The sequence below is a fragment of the Vanacampus margaritifer genome, unplaced genomic scaffold, assembly GCF_051991255.1.
Source record: "Vanacampus margaritifer isolate UIUO_Vmar unplaced genomic scaffold, RoL_Vmar_1.0 HiC_scaffold_23, whole genome shotgun sequence".
NCBI classification, from domain to species: Eukaryota; Metazoa; Chordata; class Actinopteri; order Syngnathiformes; family Syngnathidae; genus Vanacampus; species Vanacampus margaritifer.
The window spans coordinates 1,865,071-1,883,355 of record NW_027520733.1 but is presented as its reverse complement, the minus strand read 5'-3'; positions in this window follow the sequence as shown (position 1 = coordinate 1,883,355).

The window sequence follows — 18,285 nt, the reverse complement described above, 5'->3', positions numbered from 1 at the left end:
AGGGATGCCGTCAAGCTGAAGAAGGAGTCCTATCGGGCCTTTTTGGCCTGTGGGACTCCGGAGGCTGCTGACGGGTACCGGCTGGCCAAGCGGAATGCGGCTTTGGCGGTCGCTGAGGCAAAAACTCGGGCATGGGAGGAGTTCGGTGAGGCCATGGAAAACGACTTCCGGACGGCTTCGAGGAAATTCTGGTCCACCATCCGGCGTCTCAGGAGAGGAAAGCAGTGCACCGTTAACACTGTGTATAGTGGAGACGGAGTGCTGTTGACCTCGACTCGGGACGTCGTGAACCGGTGGGGAGAGTACTTCGAAGACCTCCTCAATTCCACCAACACGCCTTCCTTTGAGGAAGCAGGGTCTGGGGACTCTGAAGTGGGCTCCCCTATCTCTGGGGTCGAAGTCGCCGAGGTGGTTGGAAAGCTTCTCGGTGGCAGGGCCTCGGGGGTGGATGAGATCCGCCCGGAGTTCCTGAAGGCTCTGGATGTTGTGGGGCTGTCGTGGTTGACACGTCTCTGCAGCATCGCGTGGACATCGGGGACGGTGCCTCTGGATTGGCAGACCGGGGTGGTGGTTCCCCTTTTTAAGAAGGGGGACCGGAGGGTGTGTTCCAACTTTAGAGGGATCACACTCCTCAGCCTCCCAGGTAAGGTCTATTCAGGGGTGCTGGAGAGGAGGGTCCGTCGGGAGGTCGAATCTCGGATCCAGGAGGAGCAGTGTGGTTTTCGTCCCGGCCGTGGAACAGTGGACCAGCTCTACACCCTCAGCAGGATCCTCGAGGGTGCGTGGGAATTCGCCCAACCAGTCCACATGTGCTTTGTGGACTTGGAGAAGGCGTTTGACCGTGTACCTCGGGGAGTTCTGTGGGGGGTGCTTCGGGAGTATGGGTTACCGAGCCCCCTGATACGGGCCATTCGGTCCCTGTACGACCGATGTCAGAGTTTGGTCCGCATTGCCGGCAGTAAGTCGAATTTGTTTCCGGTGAGGGTTGGACTCCGCCAAGGTTGCCCTTTGTCACCGATTCTGTTCATAACTTTTATGGACAGAATTTCTAGGCGTAGCCGAGGCGTTGAGGGGGTCCGGTTTGGTGGCCTCAGCATTGCATCTCTGCTTTTTGCAGATGATGTGGTGCTGTTGGCTTCTTCAAGCCGTGACCTCCAGCTCTCGCTGGAGCGGTTCGCAGCCGAGTGTGAAGCGGTTGGGATGAGGATCAGCACCTCCAAATCCGAGACCATGGTCCTCAGTCGGAAAAGGGTGGAGTGCCCTCTCCGGGTCGGGGAGGAGGTCCTGCCCCAAGTGGAGGAGTTCAAGTATCTTGGGGTCTTGTTCACGAGTGAGGGTAGGTTAGAGCGGGAGATCGACAGGCGGATCGGTGCAGCGTCTGCAGTGATGCGGACGCTGTATCGGTCCGTTGTGGTGAAGAAGGAGCTGAGCCGAAAGGCGAAGCTCTCGATTTACCGGTCGATCTACGTTCCTACCCTCACCTATGGTCACGAGCTGTGGGTCGTGACCGAAAGAACAAGATCCCGGATACAAGCGGCCGAAATGAGTTTCCTCCGCAGGGTAGCCGGGCTCTCCCTTAGAGATAGGGTGAGAAGCTCGGTCATCCGAGAGGGACTCAGCGTCGAGTCGCTGCTCCTCCACGTTGAGAGGAACCAGTTGAGGTGGCTCGGGCATCTGGTTCGGATGCCTCCTGGACGCCTCCCTGGGGAGGTGTTCCGGGCATGTCCTACCGGCAGGAGGCCCCGGGGACGACCCAGGACACGCTGGAGAGACTATGTCTCTCGGCTGTCCTGGGAACGCCTTGGGGTCCCGTCGGATGAGCTGGCTGAAGTGGCTGGGGAGAGGGAAGTCTGGGCTTCCCTGCTAAAGCTGCTGCCCCCGCGACCCGACCCCGGATAAGCGGAAGAAGACGGACGGACGGACGGACGGACGGACGGTTTCAAATTAGGGTTAGAGTTTCAAACTAGGGTTTCAAATTTTGGTTAGAGTTTCAAACTAGGGTTTTACATTAGGGTTACTGCTTCAAACTAGGGTTTTACATTAGGGTTAGGGTTTCAAAACAGGGGTTTAAAATTAGGGTTAGGGTTTCACACTAGGGTTTTACATTAGGGTTAGTGCTTCAAACTAAGGTTTTACATTAGGGTTAGGGTTTCAAACTAGGGTTTTACATTAAGGTTAGGGTTTCAAACTAGGGTTTTACATTAGGGTTAGGGTTACAAATTAGGGTTTTACATTAGGGTTACAGTTTCAAACTAGGGATTTACATTAGGGTTAGGGTTTCAAACTAGGTTTTCAATTTAGGGTTAGGGTTACAAATTAGGGTTTTACATTAGGGTTACAGTTTCAAACTAGGGATTTACATTAGGGTTAGGGTTTCAAACTAGGGTTTTACATTAGGGTTAGTGCTTCAAACTAAGGTTTTACATTAGGGTTAGGGTTTCAAACTAGGGTTTATCATTAGGGTTAGGGTTTCAAACTAGGGTTCTAAATTAGGGTTAGGGTTTCAAACTAGGGTTTAACGTTAGGGTTAGGGTTTCAAACTAGGGTTTTACATTAGGGTTAATTCTTCAAACTAGGGTTTTACATTAGGGTTACGCTTTCAAACTAGGATTTTACATTAGGGTTAGGGTTTCAAACTAGGGTTTCAAATTAGGGTTAGTGTTTCAAACTAGGGTTTTATATTAGGGTTAAGGTTTCAAACGAGGGTTTCAAATTAGGGTTAGGGTTTCAAACTAAGGTTTTACATTAATGTTAGGGTTTCAAACTAGGGTTTCAAATTAGGGTTAGGGTTTCAAACTAGGGTTTATCATTAGTGTTAGGGTTTCAAACTAGGGTTTTACATTAAGGTTAGAGTTTCAAACTAGGGTTTTACATTAGGGTTAGGGTTTCAAACAAGGGTTTTACATTAGGGTTAGTGCTTCAAACTAAGTTTTTACATTTAGGGTTAGGGTTTCAAACTAGGGTTTATCATTAGGGTTAGGGTTTAAAAATAGGGTTTTACATTAGGGTTAGGGTTTCAAACTAGGTTTTCAATTTAGGGTTAGGTTTTCAATTTAGGGTTTATAATTAGGGTTAGGGTTTCAAACTAGGGTTTTACATTAGGGTTAATGCTTCAAACTAGGGTTTTACATTAGGGTTACGCTTTCAAACTAGGGTTTTACATTAGGGTTAGGGTTTCAAACTAGGGTTTTAAAATTAGGGTTTCAAATTAGGGTTTCAAATTAGGGTTAGAGTTTCAAACTAGGGTTTCAAATTTTGGTTAGAGTTTCAAACTAGGGTTTTACATTAGGGTTACTGCTTCAAACTAGGGTTTTACATTAGGGTTAGGGTTTCAAAACAGGGGTTTAAAATTAGGGTTAGGGTTTCACACTAGGGTTTTACTTTAGGGTTAGGGTTTCAAACTAGGGTTTAACATTAGGGTTAGGGTTCCAAACTAGGGTTTTACATTAGGGTTAGGGTTTCAAACAAGGGTTTTACATTAGGGTTAGGGTTTCAAACTAGGGTTTCAAATTAGGGTTAGGGTTTCAAACTAGGGTTTTATATTAGGGTTAAGGTTTCAAACTAGGGTTTCAAATTAGGGTTAGGGTTTCAAACTAGGGTTTTACATTAGGGTTAGTGTTTCAAACTAGGGTTTCAAATTAGGGTTAGGGTTTCAAACTAGGGTTTTAAATTAGGGTTAGTGCTTCAAACTAAGGTTCTACATTAGGGTTAGGGTTTCAAACTAGGGTTTTACTTTAAGGTTAGGGTTTCAAACTAGGGTTTTACATTAGGGTTAGGGTTACAAATTAGGGTTTTACATTAGGGTTAGGCTTTCAAACTAGGGTTTTACATTAGGGTTAGGGTTTCAAACTAGGGTTTCAATTTAGGGTTAGGGTTTCAAACTAGGGTTTATCATTAGGGTTAGGGTTTCAAAATAGGGTTTTAGATTAGGGTTAGGGTTTCAAACTAGGGTTTAACATTAGGGTTAGGGTTTCAAACTAGGGTTTTACATTAGGGTAAGGGTTTCAAACAAGGGTTTTACATTAGCTATAGGGTTTCAAACAAGGGTTTTACATTAAGGTAAGGGTTTCAAACTAGGTTTTCAAATTAGGGTTAGGGTTTCAAACTAGGGTTTTATATTAGGGTTAGGGTTTCAAACTAGGGTTTCAAAATAGGGTTTTACATTAGGGTAAAGGTTTCAAACAAGGGTTTTACATTAGGGTTAGGGATTCAAAACAGGGAATTAAAATTAGGGTTAGGGTTTCAAACTCGGGTTTTAAATTAGGGTTTGGGTTTCAAACTAGGGTTTTACATTACGGTTAGGGTTTCAAACTAGGGTTTCAAATTAGGCTTAGGGTTTCAAACTAGGGTTTTACATTAGGGTTAGTGTTTCAAACAAGGGTTTTACATTAGGTTTAGTGTTTCAAAATGGGTTTAAAATTAGGGTTAGGGTTTCAAACTAGGGTTTTACATTAAGGTTAGGGTTTCAAACTAGGGTTTTACATTAGGGTTAGGGTTAGAAATTAGGATTTTACATTAAGGTTAGGGTATCAAACTAGGGTTTTACATTAGGGTTAGGGTTTCAAATTAGGTATTCAATTTAGGTTTAGAAGTTCAAACTAGGGTCTATCATTAGGGTTAGGGTTTCAAACTAGGGTTTTACATTAGGGTTAGGGTTTCAAACTACGTTTTCAATTTAGGGTTAGGGTTTCAAAATAGGGTTTATCATTAGGGTTAGGGTTTCAAACTAGGGTTTTTTCTTTAGGGTTAGAGTTTCAAACTAGGGTTTAACATTATGGTTAGGGTTTCAAACTAGGGTTTTACATTAGGGTTACGCTTTCAAACTAGGGTTTTACATTAGGGTTAGGGTTTCAAACTAGGGTTTCAAATTAGGGTTAGAGTTTCAAACTCAGGGGTTTTACATTAGGGTTACTGCTTCAAACTAGGGTTTTACATAAGGGTTAGGGTTTCAAAACAGGGGTTTAAAATTAGGGTTAGGGTTTCACACTAGGGTTTCACACTAGGGTTTTACATTAGGGTTAGGGTTTCAAACAAGGGTTTCAAATTAGGCTTAGGGTTTCAAACTAGGGTTTTACATTAGGGTTAGGGTTTCAAACAAGGGTTTTACATTAGGGTTAGGGTTTCAAAACAGGGGTTTAAAATTAGGGTTAGGGTTTCACAATAGGGTTTTACATTAGGTTTAGGGTTTCAAAATAGGGTTTAACATTAGGGTTAGGGTTTCAAACTAGGGTTTCAAATTAGGGTTAGTGTTTCAAACTAGGGTTTTACATTAGGGTTAGGGTTTCAAACAAGGGTTTCAAATTAGGCTTAGGGTTTCAAACTAGGGTTTTACATTAGGGTTAGGGTTTCAAACTAGGGTTTGAAATTAGGGTTAGTGCTTCAAACTAGGGTTTTACATTATTGTTACTGCTTCAAACTAGGGTTTTACATTAGGGTTAGGGTTTCAAAACAGGGGTTTAAAATTAGGGTTAGGGTTTCACACTAGGGTTTCACATTAGTGTTAGGGTTTCAAACAAGGGTTTTACATTAGGGTTACTGCTTCAAACTAGGGTTTTACATTAGGGTTACGCTTTCAAACTAGGGTTTTACATTAGAGTTAGGGTTTCAAACTAGGGTTTCAAATTAGGGTTAGAGTTTCAAACTCAGGGGTTTTACATTAGGGTTAGGGTTTCACACCAGGGTTTTACATTAGGGTTAGGGTTTCAAAATAGGGTTTTACATTAGGGTTAGTGCTTCAAACTAAGGTTTTACATTAGGGTTAGGGTTTCAAACTAGGGTTTTACATTAAGGTTAGGGTTTCAAACGAGGGTTTTACATTAGGGTTAGGGTTACAAATTAGGGTTTTACATTAGGGTTACAGTTTCAAACTAGGGATTTACATTAGGGTTAGGGTTTCAAACTAGGTTTTCAATTTAGGGTTAGGGTTACAAATTAGGGTTTTACATTAGGGTTACAGTTTCAAACTAGGGATTTACATTAGGGTTAGGGTTTCAAACTAGGGTTTTACATTAGGGTTAGTGCTTCAAACTAAGGTTTTACATTAGGGTTAGGGTTTCAAACTAGGGTTTATCATTAGGGTTAGGATTTCAAACTAGGGTTCTAAATTAGGGTTAGGGTTTCAAACTAGGGTTAAACGTTAGGGTTAGGGTTTCAAACTAGGGTTTTACATTAGGGTTAATGCTTCAAACTAGGGTTTTACATTAGGGTTACGCTTTCAAACTAGGATTTTACATTAGGGTTAGGGTTTCAAACTAGGGTTTCAAATTAGGGTTAAGGTTTCAAACGAGGGTTTCAAATTAGGGTTAGGGTTTCAAACTAAGGTTTTACATTAATGTTAGGGTTTCAAACTAGGGTTTCAAATTAGGGTTAGGGTTTCAAACTAGGGTTTATCATTAGTGTTAGGGTTTCAAACTAGGGTTTTACATTAAGGTTAGAGTTTCAAACTAGGGTTTTACATTAGGGTTAGGGTTTCAAACAAGGGTTTTACATTAGAGTTAGTGCTTCAAACTAAGTTTTTACATTTAGGGTTAGGGTTTCAAACTAGGGTTTATCATTAGGGTTAGGGTTTAAAAATAGGGTTTTACATTAGGGTTAGGGTTTCAAACTAGGTTTTCAATTTAGGGTTAGGTTTTCAATTTAGGGTTTATAATTAGGGTTAGGGTTTCAAACTAGGGTTTTACATTAGGGTTAATGCTTCAAACTAGGGTTTTACATTAGGGTTACGCTTTCAAATTAGGGTTTCAAATTAGGGTTAGAGTTTCAAACTAGGGTTTCAAATTTTGGTTAGAGTTTCAAACTAGGGTTTTACATTAGGGTTACTGCTTCAAACTAGGGTTTTACATTAGGGTTAGGGTTTCAAAACAGGGGTTTAAAATTAGGGTTAGGGTTTCACACTAGGGTTTTACATTAGGGTTAGTGCTTCAAACTAAGGTTTTACATTAGGGTTAGGGTTTCAAACTAGGGTTTTACATTAGGGTTAGGGTTACAAATTAGGGTTTTACATTAGGGTTACAGTTTCAAACTAGGGATTTACATTAGGGTTAGGGTTTCAAACTAGGTTTTCAATTTAGGGTTAGGGTTACAAATTAGGGTTTTACATTAGGGTTACAGTTTCAAACTAGGGATTTACATTAGGGTTAGGGTTTCAAACTAGGGTTTTACATTAGGGTTAGTGCTTCAAACTAAGGTTTTACATTAGGGTTAGGGTTTCAAACTAGGGTTTATCATTAGGGTTAGGGTTTCAAACTAGGGTTCTAAATTAGGGTTAGGGTTTCAAACTAGGGTTTAACGTTAGGGTTAGGGTTTCAAACTAGGGTTTTACATTAGGGTTAATGCTTCAAACTAGGGTTTTACATTAGGGTTACGCTTTCAAACTAGGATTTTACATTAGGGTTAGGGTTTCAAACTAGGGTTTCAAATTAGGGTTAGTGTTTCAAACTAGGGTTTTATATTAGGGTTAAGGTTTCAAACGAGGGTTTCAAATTAGGGTTAGGGTTTCAAACTAAGGTTTTACATTAATGTTAGGGTTTCAAACTAGGGTTTCAAATTAGGGTTAGGGTTTCAAACTAGGGTTTATCATTAGTGTTAGGGTTTCAAACTAGGGTTTTACATTAAGGTTAGAGTTTCAAACTAGGGTTTTACATTAGGGTTAGGGTTTCAAACAAGGGTTTTACATTAGGGTTAGTGCTTCAAACTAAGTTTTTACATTTAGGGTTAGGGTTTCAAACTAGGGTTTATCATTAGGGTTAGGGTTTAAAAATAGGGTTTTACATTAGGGTTAGGGTTTCAAACTAGGTTTTCAATTTAGGGTTAGGTTTTCAATTTAGGGTTTATAATTAGGGTTAGGGTTTCAAACTAGGGTTTTACATTAGGGTTAATGCTTCAAACTAGGGTTTTACATTAGGGTTACGCTTTCAAACTAGGGTTTTACATTAGGGTTAGGGTTTCAAACTAGGGTTTTAAAATTAGGGTTTCAAACTAGGGTTTTACATTAGGGTTACTGCTTCAAACTAGGGTTTTACATTAGGGTTAGGGTTTCAAAACAGGGGTTTAAAATTAGGGTTAGGGTTTCACACTAGGGTTTTACTTTAGGGTTAGGGTTTCAAACTAGGGTTTAACATTAGGGTTAGGGTTCCAAACTAGGGTTTTACATTAGGGTTAGGGTTTCAAACAAGGGTTTTACATTAGGGTTAGGGTTTCAAACTAGGGTTTCAAATTAGGGTTAGGGTTTCAAACTAGGGTTTTATATTAGGGTTAAGGTTTCAAACTAGGGTTTCAAATTAGGGTTAGGGTTTCAAACTAGGGTTTTACATTAGGGTTAGTGTTTCAAACTAGGGTTTCAAATTAGGGTTAGGGTTTCAAACTAGGGTTTTAAATTAGGGTTAGTGCTTCAAACTAAGGTTTTACATTAGGGTTAGGGTTTCAAACTAGGGTTTTACTTAAAGGTTAGGGTTTCAAACTAGGGTTTTACATTAGGGTTAGGGTTACAAATTAGGGTTTTACATTAGGGTTAGGCTTTCAAACTAGGGTTTTACATTAGGGTTAGGGTTTCAAACTAGGGTTTCAATTTAGGGTTAGGGTTTCAAACTAGGGTTTATCATTAGGGTTAGGGTTTCAAAATAGGGTTTTAGATTAGGGTTAGGGTTTCAAACTAGGGTTTAACATTATGGTTAGGGTTTCAAACTAGGGTTTTACATTAGGGTAAGGGTTTCAAACAAGGGTTTTACATTAGCTATAGGGTTTCAAACAAGGGTTTTACATTAAGGTAAGGGTTTCAAACTAGATTTTCAAATTAGGGTTAGGGTTTCAAACTAGGGTTTTATATTAGGGTTAGGGTTTCAAACTAGGGTTTCAAAATAGGGTTTTACATTAGGGTAAAGGTTTCAAACAAGGGTTTTACATTAGGGTTAGGGATTCAAAACAGGGAATTAAAATTAGGGTTAGGGTTTCAAACTCGGGTTTTAAATTAGGGTTTGGGTTTCAAACTAGGGTTTTACATTACGGTTAGGGTTTCAAACTAGGGTTTCAAATTAGGCTTAGGGTTTCAAACTAGGGTTTTACATTAGGGTTAGTGTTTCAAACAAGGGTTTTACATTAGGTTTAGTGTTTCAAAATGGGTTTAAAATTAGGGTTAGGGTTTCAAACTAGGGTTTTACATTAAGGTTAGGGTTTCAAACTAGGGTTTTACATTAGGGTTAGGGTTAGAAATTAGGATTTTACATTAAGGTTAGGTTATCAAACTAGGGTTTTACATTAGGGTTAGGGTTTCAAATTAGGTATTCAATTTAGGTTTAGAAGTTCAAACTAGGGTCTATCATTAGGGTTAGGGTTTCAAACTAGGGTTTTACATTAGGGTTAGGGTTTCAAACTACGTTTTCAATTTAGGGTTAGGGTTTCAAAATAGGGTTTATCATTAGGGTTAGGGTTTCAAACTAGGGTTTTTTCTTTAGGGTTAGGGTTTCAAACTAGGGTTTAACATTATGGTTAGGGTTTCAAACTAGGGTTTTACATTAGGGTTACGCTTTCAAACTAGGGTTTTACATTAGGGTTAGGGTTTCAAACTAGGGTTTCAAATTAGGGTTAGAGTTTCAAACTCAGGGGTTTTACATTAGGGTTACTGCTTCAAACTAGGGTTTTACATAAGGGTTAGGGTTTCAAAACAGGGGTTTAAAATTAGGGTTAGGGTTTCACACTAGGGTTTCACACTAGGGTTTTACATTAGGGTTAGGGTTTCAAACAAGGGTTTCAAATTAGGCTTAGGGTTTCAAACTAGGGTTTTACATTAGGGTTAGGGTTTCAAACAAGGGTTTTACATTAGGGTTAGGGTTTCAAAACAGGGGTTTAAAATTAGGGTTAGGGTTTCACAATAGGGTTTTACATTAGGTTTAGGGTTTCAAAATAGGGTTTAACATTAGGGTTAGGGTTTCAAACTAGGGTTTCAAATTAGGGTTAGTGTTTCAAACTAGGGTTTTACATTAGGGTTAGGGTTTCAAACAAGGGTTTCAAATTAGGCTTAGGGTTTCAAACTAGGGTTTTACATTAGGGTTAGGGTTTCAAACAAGGGTTTTACATTAGGGTTAGCGTTTCAAAACAGGGGTTTAAAATTAGGGTTAGGGTTTCACAATAGGGTTTTACATTAGGTTTAGGGTTTCAAACTACGGTTTAACATTAGGGTTAGGGTTTCAAACTAAGGTTTCAAATTAGGGTTAGTGTTTCAAACTAGGGTTTTATATTAGGGTTAAGGTTTCAAACGAGGGTTTCAAATTAGGGTTAGGGTTTCAAACTAAGGTTTTACATTAATGTTAGGGTTTTAAACTAGGGTTTCAAATTAGGGTTAGGGTTTCAAACTAGGGTTTATCATTAGTGTTAGGGTTTCAAACTAGGGTTTTACATTAAGGTTAGAGTTTCAAACTAGGTTTTCAATTTAGGGTTAGGTTTTCAATTTAGGGTTTATAATTAGGGTTAGGGTTTCAAACTAGGGTTTTAAAATTAGGGTTTAAAATTAGGGTTTCAAATTTGGGTTAGAGTTTCAAACTAGGGTTTTACATTAGGGTTACTGCTTCAAACTAGGGTTTTACATTAGGGTTAGGGTTTCAAAACAGGGGTTTAAAATTAGGGTTAGGGTTTCACACTAGGGTTTTACATTAGGGTTAGGGTTTCAAACTAGGGTTTAACATTAGGGTTAGGGTTCCAAACTAGGGTTTTACATTAGGGTTAGGGTTTCAAACAAGGGTTTTACATTAGGGTTAGGGTTTCAAACTAGGTTTTCAATTTAGGGTTAGGTTTTCAATTTAGGCTTTATAATTAGGGTTAGGGTTTCAAACTAGGGTTTTACATTAGGGTTAATGCTTCAAACTAGGGTTTTACATTAGGGTTACGCTTTCAAACTAGGGTTTTACATTAGGATTAGGGTTTCAAACTAGGGTTTTAAAATTTGGGTTTCAAATTAGGGTTTCAAATTAGGGTTAGAGTTTCAAACTAGGGTTTCAAATTTTGGTTAGAGTTTCAAACTAGGGTTTTACATTAGGGTTACTGCTTCAAACTAGGGTTTTACATTAGGGTTAGGGTTTCAAACAAGGGTTTTACAATAGGGTTAGGGTTTCAAAACAGGGGTTTTAAATTAGGGTTAGGGTTTCAAACTAGGGTTTTACATTAGGTTTAGGGTTTCAAACTAGGGTTTCAAATTAGGGTTTGGGTTTCAATTTGAGGTTTTACATTAGGATTAGGTTTACAAACTAGGGTTTTACATTAGGGTTAGGGTTTCAAACTATGGTTTCAAATTAGGTTTGGGGTTTCAAACTTGGGTTTTACATTAGGGTTAGGGTTTCAAACTAGGGTTTGACATTAGGGTTAGTGCTTCAAACTAGGGTTTTACATTAGGGTTAGGGTTTCAAACTAGGGTTTTACATTAAGGTAAGGGTTTCAAACTATGGTTTTACATTAGGGTTAGGGTTACAAAAAAGGGTTTAACGTTAGGGTTAGGGTTTCAAATTAGGGTTTTACATTAGGGTTAATGCTTCAAACTAGGGTTTTACATTAGGGTTACGCTTTCAAACTAGGGTTTTACATTAGGGTTAGGCTTTTAAACTAGGGTTTCAAATTAGGGTTAGAGTTTCAAACTAGGGTTTTACATTAGGGTTACTGCTTCAAACTAGGGTTTTACATTAGTTTAGGGTTTCAAAACAGGGGTTTAAAATTAGGGTTAGGGTTTCACACTAGGGTTTTACATTAGGGTTAGGGTTTCAAACTAGGGTTTAACATTAGGGTTAGGGTTCCAAACTAGGGTTTTACATTAGGGTTAGGGTTTCAAACAAGGGTTTTACATTAGGGTTAGGGTTTCAAACTAGGGTTTCAAATTAGGGTTAGGGTTTCAAACTAGGGTTTTATATTAGGGTTAAGGTTTCAAACTAAGGTTTCAAATTAGGGTTAGGGTTTCAAACTAGGGTTTCAAATTAGTGTTAGGGTTTCAAACAAGGGTTTTACATTAGGGTTAGGGTTTCAAACAAGGGTTTTACAATAGGGTTAGGGTTTCAAAACAGGGGTTTTAAATTAGGGTTAGGGTTTCAAACTAGGGTTTTACATTAGGTTTAGGGTTTCAAACTAGGGTTTCAAATTAGGGTTTGGGTTTCAATTTGAGGTTTTACATTAGGATTAGGTTTACAAACTAGGGTTTTACATTAGGGTTAGGGTTTCAAACTATGGTTTCAAATTAGGTTTGGGGTTTCAAACTAGGGTTTTACATTAGGGTTAGGGTTTCAAACTAGGGTTTGACATTAGGGTTAGTGCTTCAAACTAGGGTTTTACATTAGGGTTAGGGTTTCAAACTAGGGTTTTACATTAAGGTAAGGGTTTCAAACTAGGGTTTTACATTAGGGTTAGGGTTACAAAGTAGGGTTTAACGTTAGGGTTAGGGTTTCAAACTAGGGTTTTACATTAGGGTTAATGCTTCAAACTAGGGTTTTACATTAGGGTTACGCTTTCAAACTAGGGTTTTACATTAGGGTTAGGCTTTTAAACTAGGGTTTCAAATTAGGGTTAGAGTTTCAAACTAGGGTTTTACATTATTGTTACTGCTTCAAACTAGGGTTTTACATTAGGGTTAGGGTTTCAAAACAGGGGTTTAAAATTAGGGTTAGGGTTTCACACTAGGGTTTTACATTAGGGTTAGGGTTTCAAACAAGGGTTTTACATTAGGGTTACTGCTTCAAACTAGGGTTTTACATTAGGGTTACGCTTTCAAACTAGGGTTTTACATTAGGGTTAGGGTTTCAAACTAGGGTTTCAAATTAGGGTTAGAGTTTCAAACTCAGGGGTTTTACATTAGGGTTAGGGTTTCACACTAGGGTTTTACATTAGGGTTAGGGTTTCAAACTAGGGTTTTACATTAGGGTTAGTGCTTCAAACTAAGGTTTTACATTAGGGTTAGGGTTACAAATTAGGGTTTTACATTAGGGTTACAGTTTCAAACTAGGGATTTACATTAGGGTTAGGGTTTCAAACTAGGTTTTCAATTTAGGGTTAGGGTTACAAATTAGAGTTTTACATTAGGGTTACAGTTTCAAACTAGGGATTTACATTAGGGTTAGGGTTTCAAACTAGGGTTTTACATTAGGGTTAGTGCTTCAAACTAAGGTTTTACATTAGGGTTAGGGTTTCAAACTAGGGTTTATCATTAGGGTTAGGGTTTCAAACTAGGGTTCTAAATTAGGGTTAGGGTTTCAAACTAGGGTTTAACGTTAGGGTTAGGGTTTCAAACTATGGTTTTACATTAGGGTTAATGCTTCAAACTAGGGTTTTACATTAGGGTTACGCTTTCAAACTAGGATTTTACATTAGGGTTAGGGTTTCAAACTAGGGTTTCAAATTAGGGTTAGTGTTTCAAACTAGGGTTTTATATTAGGGTTAAGGTTTCAAACGAGGGTTTCAAATTAGGGTTAGGGTTTCAAACTAAGGTTTTACATTAATGTTAGGGTTTCAAACTAGGGTTTCAAATTAGGGTTAGGGTTTCAAACTAGGGTTTATCATTAGTGTTAGGGTTTCAAACTAGGGTTTTACATTAAGGTTAGAGTTTCAAACTAGGGTTTTACATTAGGGTTAGGGTTCCAAACTAGGGTTTTACATTAGGGTTAGGGTTTCAAACAAGGGTTTTACATTAGGGTTAGGGTTTCAAACTAGGGTTTCAAATTAGGGTTAGGGTTTCAAACTAGGGTTTTATATTAGGGTTAAGGTTTCAAACTAGGGTTTCAAATTAGGGTTAGGGTTTCAAACTAGGGTTTCAAATTAGTGTTAGGGTTTCAAACAAGGGTTTTACATTAGGGTTAGGGTTTCAAACAAGGGTTTTACAATAGGGTTAGGGTTTCAAAACAGGGGTTTTAAATTAGGGTTAGGGTTTCAAACTAGGGTTTTACATTAGGTTTAGGGTTTCAAACTAGGGTTTCAAATTAGGGTTTGGGTTTAAATTTGAGGTTTTACATTAGGATTAGGTTTACAAACTAGGGTTTTACATTAGGGTTAGGGTTTCAAACTATGGTTTCAAATTAGGTTTGGGGTTTCAAACTAGGGTTTTACATTAGGGTTAGGGTTTCAAACTAGGGTTTGACATTAGGGTTAGTGCTTCAAACTAGGGTTTTACATTAGGGTTAGGGTTTCAAACTAGGGTTTTACATTAAGGTAAGGGTTTCAAACTAGGGTTTTACATTAGGGTTAGGGTTACAAAGTAGGGTTTAACGTTAGGGTTAGGGTTTCAAACTAGGGTTTTACATTAGGGTTAATGCTTCAAACTAGGGTTTTACATTAGGGTTACGCTTTCAAACTAGGGTTTTACATTAGGGTTAGGCTTTTAAACTAGGGTTTCAAATTAGGGTTAGAGTTTCAAACTAGGGTTTTACATTATTGTTACTGCTTCAAACTAGGGTTTTACATTAGGGTTAGGGTTTCAAAACAGGGGTTTAAAATTAGGGTTAGGGTTTCACACTAGGGTTTTACATTAGGGTTAGGGTTTCAAACAAGGGTTTTACATTAGGGTTACTGCTTCAAACTAGGGTTTTACATTAGGGTTACGCTTTCAAACTAGGGTTTTACATTAGGGTTAGGGTTTCAAACTAGGGTTTCAAATTAGGGTTAGAGTTTCAAACTCAGGGGTTTTACATTAGGGTTAGGGTTTCACACTAGGGTTTTACATTAGGGTTAGGGTTTCAAACTAGGGTTTTACATTAGGGTTAGTGCTTCAAACTAAGGTTTTACATTAGGGTTAGGGTTTCAAACTAGGGTTTTACATTAAGGTTAGGGTTTCAAACTAGGGTTTTACATTAGGGTTAGGGTTACAAATTAGGGTTTTACATTAGGGTTACAGTTTCAAACTAGGGATTTACATTAGGGTTAGGGTTTCAAACTAGGTTTTCAATTTAGGGTTAGGGTTACAAATTAGGGTTTTACATTAGGGTTACAGTTTCAAACTAGGGATTTACATTAGGGTTAGGGTTTCAAACTAGGGTTTTACATTAGGGTTAGTGCTTCAAACTAAGGTTTTACATTAGGGTTAGGGTTTCAAACTAGGGTTTATCATTAGGGTTAGGGTTTCAAACTAGGGTTCTAAATTAGGGTTAGGGTTTCAAACTAGGGTTTAACGTTAGGGTTAGGGTTTCAAACTAGGGTTTTACATTAGGGTTAATGCTTCAAACTAGGGTTTTACATTAGGGTTACGCTTTCAAACTAGGATTTTACATTAGGGTTAGGGTTTCAAACTAGGGTTTCAAATTAGGGTTAGTGTTTCAAACTAGGGTTTTATATTAGGGTTAAGGTTTCAAACGAGGGTTTCAAATTAGGGTTAGGGTTTCAAACTAAGGTTTTACATTAATGTTAGGGTTTCAAACTAGGGTTTCAAATTAGGGTTAGGGTTTCAAACTAGGGTTTATCATTAGTGTTAGGGTTTCAAACTAGGGTTTTACATTAAGGTTAGAGTTTCAAACTAGGGTTTTACATTAGGGTTAGGGTTTCAAACAAGGGTTTTACATTAGGGTTAGTGCTTCAAACTAAGTTTTTACATTTAGGGTTAGGGTTTCAAACTAGGGTTTATCATTAGGGTTAGGGTTTAAAAATAGGGTTTTACATTAGGGTTAGGGTTTCAAACTAGGTTTTCAATTTAGGGTTAGGTTTTCAATTTAGGGTTTATAATTAGGGTTAGGGTTTCAAACTAGGGTTTTACATTAGGGTTAATGCTTCAAACTAGGGTTTTACATTAGGGTTACGCTTTCAAACTAGGTTTTTACATTAGGGTTAGGGTTTCAAACTAGGGTTTTAAAATTAGGGTTTCAAATTAGGGTTTCAAATTAGGGTTAGAGTTTCAAACTAGGGTTTCAAATTTTGGTTAGAGTTTCAAACTAGGGTTTTACATTAGGGTTACTGCTTCAAACTAGGGTTTTACATTAGGGTTAGGGTTTCAAAACAGGGGTTTAAAATTAGGGTTAGGGTTTCAAACAAGGGTTTTACAATAGGGTTAGGGTTTCAAAACAGGGGTTTTAAATTAGGGTTACGGTTTCAAACTATGGTTTCAAATTAGGTTTGGGGTTTCAAACTAGGGTTTTACATTAGGGTTAGGGTTTCAAACTAGGGTTTAACATTAGGGTTAGTGCTTCAAACTAGGGTTTTACATTAGGGTTAGGGTTTCAAATTAGGGTTTTACATTAAGTCAAGGGTTTCAAACTATGGTTTTACATTAGGGTTAGGGTTACAAAGTAGGGTTTAACGTTAGGGTTAGGGTTTCAAACTAGGGTTTTACATTAGGGTTAATGCTTCAAACTAGGGTTTTACATTAGGGTTACGCTTTCAAACTAGGGTTTTACATTAGGGTTAGGCTTTTAAACTAGGGTTTCAAATTAGGGTTAGAGTTTCAAACTAGGGTTTTACATTATTGTTACTGCTTCAAACTAGGGTTTTACATTAGGGTTAGGGTTTCAAAACAGGGGTTTAAAATTAGGGTTAGGGTTTCACACTAGGGTTTTACATTAGGGTTAGGGTTTCAAACAAGGGTTTTACATTAGGGTTACTGCTTCAAACTAGGGTTTTACATTAGGGTTACGCTTTCAAACTAGGGTTTTACATTAGGGTTAGGGTTTCAAACTAGGGTTTCAAATTAGGGTTACAGTTTCAAACTCAGGGGTTTTACATTAGGGTTAGGGTTTCACACTAGGGTTTTACATTAGGGTTAGGGTTTCAAACTAGGGTTTTACATTAGGGTTAGTGCTTCAAACTAAGTTTTTACATTATGGTTAGGGTTTCAAACTAGGGTTTTACATTAAGGTTAGGGTTTCAAACTTGGGTTTTACATTAGGGTTAGGGTTACAAATTAGGGTTTTACATTAGGGTTACAGTTTCAAACTAGGGATTTACATTAGGGTTAGGGTTTCAAACTAGGTTTTCAATTTAGGGCTAGGGTTACATATTAGGGTTTTACATTAGGGTTAGTGCTTCAAACTAAGGTTTTACATTAGGGTTAGGGTTTCAAACTAGGGTTTTACATTAAGGTTAGGGTTTCAAACTAGGGTTTTACATTAGGGTTAGGGTTTCAAACTAGGGTTTTACATTAGGGTTAGTGCTTCAAACTAAGGTTTTACATTAGGGTTAGGGTTTCAAACTAGGGTTTTACATTAAGGTTAGGGTTTCAAACTAGGGTTTTACATTAGGGTTAGGGTTTCAAACTAGGGTTTTACATTAGGGTTAGTGCTTCAAACTAAGGTTTTACATTAGGGTTAGGGTTTCAAACTAGGGTTTATCATTAGGGTTAGGGTTTCAAACTAGGGTTCTAAATTAGGGTTAGGGTTTCAAACTAGGGTTTAAAGTTAGGTTTAGGGTTTCAAACTAGGGTTTTACATTAGGGTTAATGCTTCAAACTAGGGTTTTACATTAGGGTTACGCTTTCAAACTAGGATTTTACATTAGGGTTAGGGTTTCAAACTAGGGTTTCAAAATAGGGTTTGTGTTTCAAACTAGGGTTTTATATTAGGGTTAAGGTTTCAAACGAGGGTTTCAAATTAGTGTTAGGGTTTCAAACTAAGGTTTTCCATTAATGATAGGGTTTCAAACTAGGGTTTCAAACTAGGGTTTCAAATTAGGGTTAGGGTTTCAAACTAGGGTTTATCATTAGTGTTAGGGTTTCAAACTAGGGTTTTACATTAAGGTTAGAGTTTCAAACTAGGGTTTTACATTAGGGTTAGGCTTTCAAACAAGGGTTTTACATTAGGGTTAGTGCTTCAAACTAAGTTTTTACATTTAGAGTTAGGGTTTCAAACTAGGGTTTATCATTAGGGTTAGGGTTTAAAAATAGGGTTTTACATTAGGGTTAGGGTTTCAAACTAGGTTTTCAATTTAGGGTTAGGTTTTCAATTTAGGGTTTATAATTAGGGTTAGGGTTTCAAACTAGGGTTTTACATTAGGGTTAATGCTTCAAACTAGGGTTTTACATTAGGGTTACGCTTTCAAACTAGGGTTTTACATTAGGGTTAGGGTTTAAAACTAGGGTTTTAAAATTAGGGTTTCAAATTAGGGTTTCAAATTAGGGTTAGAGTTTCAAACTAGGGTTTCAAATTTTGGTTAGAGTTTCAAACTAGGGTTTTACATTAGGGTTACTGCTTCAAACTAGGGTTTTACATTAGGGTTAGGGTTTCAAAACAGGGGTTTAAAATTAGGGTTAGGGTTTCACACTAGGGTTTTACTTTAGGGTTAGGGTTTCAAACTAGGGTTTAACATTAGGGTTAGGGTTCCAAACTAGGGTTTTACATTAGGGTTAGG